The sequence below is a fragment of the Charadrius vociferus genome, unplaced genomic scaffold (assembly GCF_000708025.1).
Source record: "Charadrius vociferus isolate BGI_N301 unplaced genomic scaffold, ASM70802v2 scaffold329, whole genome shotgun sequence".
Taxonomy (NCBI): domain Eukaryota; kingdom Metazoa; phylum Chordata; class Aves; order Charadriiformes; family Charadriidae; genus Charadrius; species Charadrius vociferus.
Genome location: NW_009649982.1, coordinates 743,508 through 750,878, shown reverse-complemented (window position 1 = coordinate 750,878; position 7,371 = coordinate 743,508).

Genomic DNA, 7,371 nt, shown 5'->3' with positions numbered 1-7,371 from the left:
GCGGGGCCCCCCCGCGCCCTCCTCTCCCCCCCCCCGCCCGCCGTGGGGCGGGGAGTCGGGCGGTGAGACACCCCTCGGGCAAAGTAAAGGCTGGGAGGGGGTGGCGGGGTGTCCCTCCGCCAAACCAACGGCTGAGACCGGGGGGGGGGAGCGTGTGAACCCCCAGGACAAGGCAGCAGGCAGGGCAGACGGGCTCGTTACTTAAACCGCTGACGAGCCCTCTCTTCTACTGTGCTGAAACCACCTGCTGTCCAGAGGTTCCCCAGCTGGAAGGCTAGTTACATCACTTGTAAAATCAAGGCATTATGTAAAAAGAAAAATAAATAAATGCAGAAGATGCATAAAAATTAAATAACCTCTGAGCCCGTGAAAAGCTGTAAAGGAGGTGGAGGTCGTTGAATTTCAAGCCCTTTGCCTCACACGCTGTCGGTGCGGGTGCTAAGCGGAGCTCCTCAGTGACCTTCTCTTTTGCCATTTCATTTGCCGCCAGCACCACCCATCATAAAATACATTCATAAAAAGAACATATTCGGAAGCAAAGGAACGGTAACAGCTGCGCAGAGAAAGCATACAGATGTGTTACAGTAACGGAAGAGGTTCCTCCAAACCAGGCAACATCTAACATAGATGTTCCATCATGTTCTGCCAAAAAAAAAAAGGCAGCAAAGCTGTACTGGAAGACTGACAAATGCATGGTGTGAGGAGACGGTCATAGATCCAGAGCGAGAAAATCTGCAGTTAGAAAGGAAGAGGACAGGAGACACCTGATGCAACAAAGAGCAGAAAGACCCAGACATGCATTAAGAAGAAAGAAACAGAAACCCCTGAAAAAAAATAAAAACAAAACTTTGAAGTTGAAAAAGTATAATCTACCAGTGAGATACAGGGGCTTAAAAAAAAAAATAAATGTGGGCAGCCCACAGAAAATAATTATTTAGTTAGCTACAGAGCTGGAAAAATCTGCAAAAAGCCACATACCCAAGGAAAGCAAACGTGATGTGCTCCGAATTCAGTAGGCTGTGTTTGCCTTTTGTAGCCCCTCAGCATCATTGCTAGGTCACTAACGCTGTGGAACTCCCCAGACTGCACCTTTTTGTCCATCCAAGAGACCACCGTCCTCAGAAAGCCAACCAAAAGATTCTGGGAAATAGTACTACTGAAGCAAGACAACCACTCCAGATGCCAGGTGAAGAGTACCTGTCATAAGCAGAATCTAGATTTTAAACTCCAGTCTGCCTCATGCTCTCTTGCAAACACACTTTTAAAGGATTTTGTTGAGTTTTGCCTCAAGAAACATCATAACAAAAAACACTAGTCAGAGAAGAAAGAAGCTGTAAGGTCTACTATGTTGTGACAGCCTAACATATTTGGATGGTTGGATTCATCACACTGAATTTTTGTGTATATTCTGGTGGTTCTTGAGTGCAAAACGCAACAGTAAAAAAATAAGTGAAAGCACATTGTTCCAGTAATATCAGCTGTAGAAACAGGGAAGTGAAGGAAGAGTAAGAGATAGCAAGAATTCTATGTTAACATCAAAGATTTTTTTTGTCAACAATTAGGTTCTGAGAGAAATGGGAAGCCACCGTACCTTTAAAAGATGAGAGCAGTTTCAGAAATCCCTGATCCATGTCTTCCTGCAATATATTTTTATGACGTGCTCCATTTTCAAACCTGCAGAAAGGGCCGAACTGTTGAAGGACATCCAGGAGAGAGTCTGTACCACCTGCGGCTCTCCTCTCATTTTGCCCTGCAAAACATAACCTCTTTACCATAGTACACCAGGCTGAAAATTGTAATAGTTCACAAGTTGATCTGCATGCAGCCTCAGCCCTTCGCAGCCAAACCGTTGCTCAGGGTTTTTAGGGTAGATGACTAAGAACAGTAACATTTTCAGCATGCAATTTTAATCAGATGCCCTGAGCTTGTCTGAATCCTCACTGACATTTAAAAAATACAGTCATAAAATAACTCATCCTCTTAAAAACAAAAACAAGAACAAAAAAAAACACCTAAAAGCCTCACAGACCAAAATGATACCCACAAGCTTAAAAGATACATGGATAACTGACAATAGCAGATTCTGAAGTATGTCCTAACAAATGCCCTTAAATGAAAACTTAAAAGACTTAGCCTGACCTTCCCAAAACCTTTGAGGAATTTAAGTACATCAAAGACCAAGCACAATAGTAGCTTTGCCCCTTCCTTAGCACAGAGCCAGACAGGGCTGGTCACCTTTTTAGGGACCAGGATTAACCCCAGAATTTTATCCATAAAGCAGTGGCTCTCCAGCCTCTCCTAGATTTGCACTGAGCCTGGAAAACTCCGGAGGGTTTGCACACCGAAAAAGAAACTTCATCACAAAAGATGTGCTGAGCTACCTGGGACACCAACCAAGGCGATTCCCACCACAAGGGGATCGGCAATCAACCTAACTGAGAACTGATGGGATAACACCTTCTCCAGAGCAGCAGATCGCTCAGTAAAGAAAGAGCAACTGGGAATTTGCACGCCAGGAGCCAGAAGACGGCAAGTGCAATGAAATGCAGTGCTTTCCAGCAATCTTATATGCCATACACACATGAAACCAGAAACATAATCTAAAAACTTTGCTTTTTGCTGAGTTTGCTTCCTGTGCAGTCTTTTGTTCCATCTGTGCTCATCCTCATCCTTGCTTATTGGGACACGAGAAGAAATTTGGGCAGTCATGCTCGATACATTACATTGATTACATTTCCAGAATGGAAAATTACAAAGAACAGACGAGTCAGAATCCTTTTGAGAACTGACAGGCTATTATAAAAAAAAAAAAAAAAAGCAGACTGAAAACCAGTTTATTACCTCAGTTCACGAAATTTTATGTTAGCACTGGGACAAATAAGATTTTTGTCTTTCTGTAAGACAGCAGGTCCTCTGCAAGCTGCCTAGGGCTTTCAGCAATAACTCAAAGCCTTTTTAAAATGCACTTTGAAGCTTGCCCATACTTTAAGAGTGTAAATAGATTTTAGCCCTCGTGTTTGGGTCAGGAGAGGGTCTCTTGGCTTTAATCCGACGGTCTGTGCTGCTACTCTTTTCTTTTACCATGTGCAGAGGTTAAAATTTTGCAAGCAGTACAGGAGGTTTTGCTGCATATTGCCACATAGATCAAAGAAGTCTAAAACAAAGCTAAGGTGTGAAATGTGTTCGCCTGATTCGTGTTAATATGAAACAATGCTAGGGCCGCATGGTGAATGTGACCCTCTTTGTGCATGGCATCTTTAACCATTCTGTTAAAAGAATGCAACTCTGCAAAAGTCACCTAACAGACATACTCGTATGTCAGTTTAAACCAGTTTTGCTGTTAACCACATAGTGATAAGCAAGAGAAGCCTGTAAAGCACATGCATAAAATCTAAGCTCATCCTAAGGGCAAGCCGAGGAAGACTACTCACTTCATCCACCGACCATCAGATGGGAGCCAAGAAGACCCAAAAGGTGAAGAGGGAATGCGCAGAAAGAGATAAACCTATTCCTGAGATTCATTTGCAAAGACCAACCCTTTTCTTGGAAATAGTTATGAATATGTATTAGCAGAAAGAATATAAACCAAAACCAGGAACTGTAGGGTGTGCGTCTCAGTAGAGCAGAGACTCCCGGCGCATCCAGCGCTGTTTGCTTGCCTCTATTCGTTTAATAAATTGTAAACTTTGATTACAATCCCATTTGGGACTAAGTCATTTATCACATAAGGGAATATAGGAAATTATGTGTTTATAAAGAAATAACATTACTGAATTTAAGTGTCTTGGTTTTGCCACTGCATTTCTCCATGAAAGCTTTTAATGACAATGTGCAATGACTTGATGTAGGTTTGGCATCAGAAAAATTTTGAGCTGACTAGCTTTGAGGTCTGCCTTCTGTGTCATCCAACTTGCTCTGAAAAGATCCTAGGAAGTCAGATTCCTTATCTGTTTTAAGGGCATCCACTGTATTCAGCCAGCATGAATTGAGGTATCTTCCGAAGCTGCTCTTCCCCTTTGCTGACAGTCTGCAAAGCTCAACCTCTACCTTTGCACACTGCTGTATTATTATCCCTAATCCTTTTCTTTTTTTAAGTTCTTCCTAATTTATTGATCACTCAGTCCTTTGAAAATACCATTTTCCAATAAAATTATGAAATCATTATTTCAGTATTTTAAAAAAAACCAAACGCTAGAAGCACAGTTTGTATTACTTCTATAATATATAGATACTGTGTGAATATAGTTTAAAATACATTTCTCTGTCTTTCAAGATGAGAAGGATGCCTAAGGAGAGGCATATATTCTTTTTGCTTTCTGGAGTAAGAAATTAGTTAGCTAAGTAACTGTCTTCTCAAATGTTGCTTCAGAAACCTACAGGTGAAAGATGGTGACTCTCTGATGACAGGTATTTCACAGAATGACAGAATGGTCAGGGTTGGAAGGGACCTCTGGAGATGATCTAGTCCAACCCCCCTGCCAGAGCAGGGTCACCTACAGCAGGTTGCACAGGAGATAGACAGATACTTGTCTAAATACATTACTTAGAACTAAATGTTTGAAATACACGTCATCTTTTGCTTCCTCTAATGAGTGAAATTTAATACCTTTGACGTCTTCCTTTTCCTTTTCCAGGAAAACCAACGTAACCTAACTCTTTAATGTCACATAGTCAGAAGAACTTGGCCAGGGATGAGGAAGTAAAGGGTAACATGAACCTTACTTTTCCTCTCTCGATTATAGGACCTTGCAGGTAAGTGATTGTGTGCATATAACTATTTTTTGTACTTCAGTTTAGCCAAGAACTCTTCTACCAGGTACCTATTTATTATGACTTTGCAAACTTTGGAGTCTTAAGGTTGTCTGTACGTATAATTTTATATTATATTCTACATAAAATTTGGGTTTTTTTAAATTACGATTATTTACAGTCATGGGGGGTCTGTCCTTTCAGACAAATGTATAGGTTTATAGGTTGGGTTTTGTCAACTACAGGAGTTATTTTTCGTTTCCTTTGCAGCAATATAACATAAAAAACTTTGTTAGAAATGTTGTAGGTACTGCTGTAAGTTGTGGTCCTGCCTGCTAGTTATTAGTATCACTGCTGGCTATTCACCAAGGTTTTCTATTGATCCTTACATGAGGACATGTAATTAATAACAAATAACAAATAATTAATAATAATTAATTTTAATACACAATCTGTCAGAAAAAATTACTGTAGAATGTGCTTATCTTGTCAATATCACAACACTTTGCAGGATTGTGGGCTGCACGGAATCATATCAGAAAAAAAATCATACTTTTTAGATGGGTTACAATAAGCAGAACTGTTTGCTCTGCAGGCCACAAACTGTATATTATAATTAGATTATATGCAAAGGAAGAAGCTATAGATTCTCAACACTGAGAGGAGTGTATTGGTCATTAAAAACAGTTTTGCCTCCTCCACTTTTACAAGCCATCTCCTTTATGTGAGCTTGCAGTGGACCCTCAGCTTTAGAGGACCCTGAAAGTTGCTGGTCAGAATAAGGCAGCCTGAAAGAATGCTGACTACATTGCTGATTTTCTGAAAAAGAACTGTTGGAAGATTATTTCAACTGTGGACGAGGCTCATGGTTTGGTCCTAGGGCCAGGACAAACCCCGGGACCACCACAGGCAGATTTGCGGTGGGGTGCGCTGTCTGCTAGGCCAGGCAGCTACCGGCCAGACCCCACTGGGTGGGTAATGGGGGTAAATGGTGGTGGGTGGGAGGATGCTCACAAGTTGCAAACTGCTGTGCTGCAATCCGCCACCTCAGACATGCTGGACAGACCTGTGTCTGTAGGTCAGGATGGGTGGCCACCAAGTCTCCTTTGCACAACAGGACCAACAAGCTCGGTGAGTTGTGGGACACCTGCAGGGATCATCCTTTTCATAGGGTACGACATCAGGAAGCCACTCTGATGATGACCAGGATGATGGTCACCACAGTAGCTTCCTGATGTCACAATCTACCTCCCTGCTTCTTGTCCTGGTAGCACCAAGGGGACTTGCAACAAGCAGGATCCAGACAAACAGAGGCTGTCCTCTGTGTGGCATGCCAAAGAGGCTGTTCACTTAACCACAGACTGGACCATTGTGCTTGGCAAAAAAAGGCAGTGGATACAAAAGAGGGACATCATCTTTGGCATGTGAGTCATCGCTGTGTAACTGATGATGGATGGAGCAAAACAGCACAGGTACATGTGAGAAATTGGTTATAAATGTACCCAAACATGCTGAAATGTCTGTTAAGTTTGGCGGCAGATTGGTGGTGTGCACTCTTGTGCCACGTAACAAATACCAGCTCCTGATCACACCTTTCTGCAGGTTCCTGATCCCCCACAGACTGAGTAACACTCCAGAAAAACATGAGTATATTTTAAATTGTTATTTTTTTCCCTTTTTGTATTTAATGAAAAAATTATTATATAGTGCCAATTCTGTGGCACAAACTGAAAAATACTTCTATTGAGGCTGAAATCAGCGTTTTTTTCCCCTATATTTCATAACCATCAGCAACCTGACAGAGGTTAGCTGCCTTCCTAGCAAGTAAAATGCAGGCAGCTTTCCTTGGGAGACGTATTTTGAAGGTCTGCATGCAATAAGTCACCCACCAAACGATGCCCATGCCTTTCACGGATTACCAGACAGCAGTACCAGGGCAGTCAATGGTTTGCTTGGGTGAGGGTGGATTTGCCTTTTCGCCACACCATTCAAATCTACTCCATGAAGCAGGGCTCACCTCAAACCTCATTTTCAAGCTCAGAGGAAAGCAAACCCAGCAGGTGGCAGGCAGCGGGCAGCCACACTTACTGTGCCTACGGTGCCTCAGCTCAGCGCCATTTCAAAGCCAGAACAGAATCATAGAATCGCTATGGTTAGAAGAGAGACCTTTAAGATCACCAAGTCCAACCGTCAATATCAAGTTACCACTAGACCATGTCCCTCAGCACTACATCTACATGTCTTTCAAAAACTTGCAGGGATGGCGACTCAGCCACTTCCCTGGGCAGCCTGTTCCAACGTTTGATAACCCTTTCCGTGAAGAAATCTTTCCTAATATCCAGTCCAAACCTCCCCTGGCACAACTTGCGGCCATTTCCTCTCGTCCCATCGCTTGTTACTTGGGAGAAGAGACCGACCCCCACCTCTCTACAGCCTCCTTCCAGGTAGACGTAAAGAGTGATAAGGTTTCCCCTCAGCCTCCTTTTCTCCAGACTAAACAACCCCAGTTCCCTCGGTGGGAGCTTCCTTCTTGCCCGCTCGGTCACGCCAGCCCGGCGGGGCTCCGTGAGTCCGCCCGACCGCCACCATTTACCTCAGACACTTTCCCGCCCCCCCCCCGCT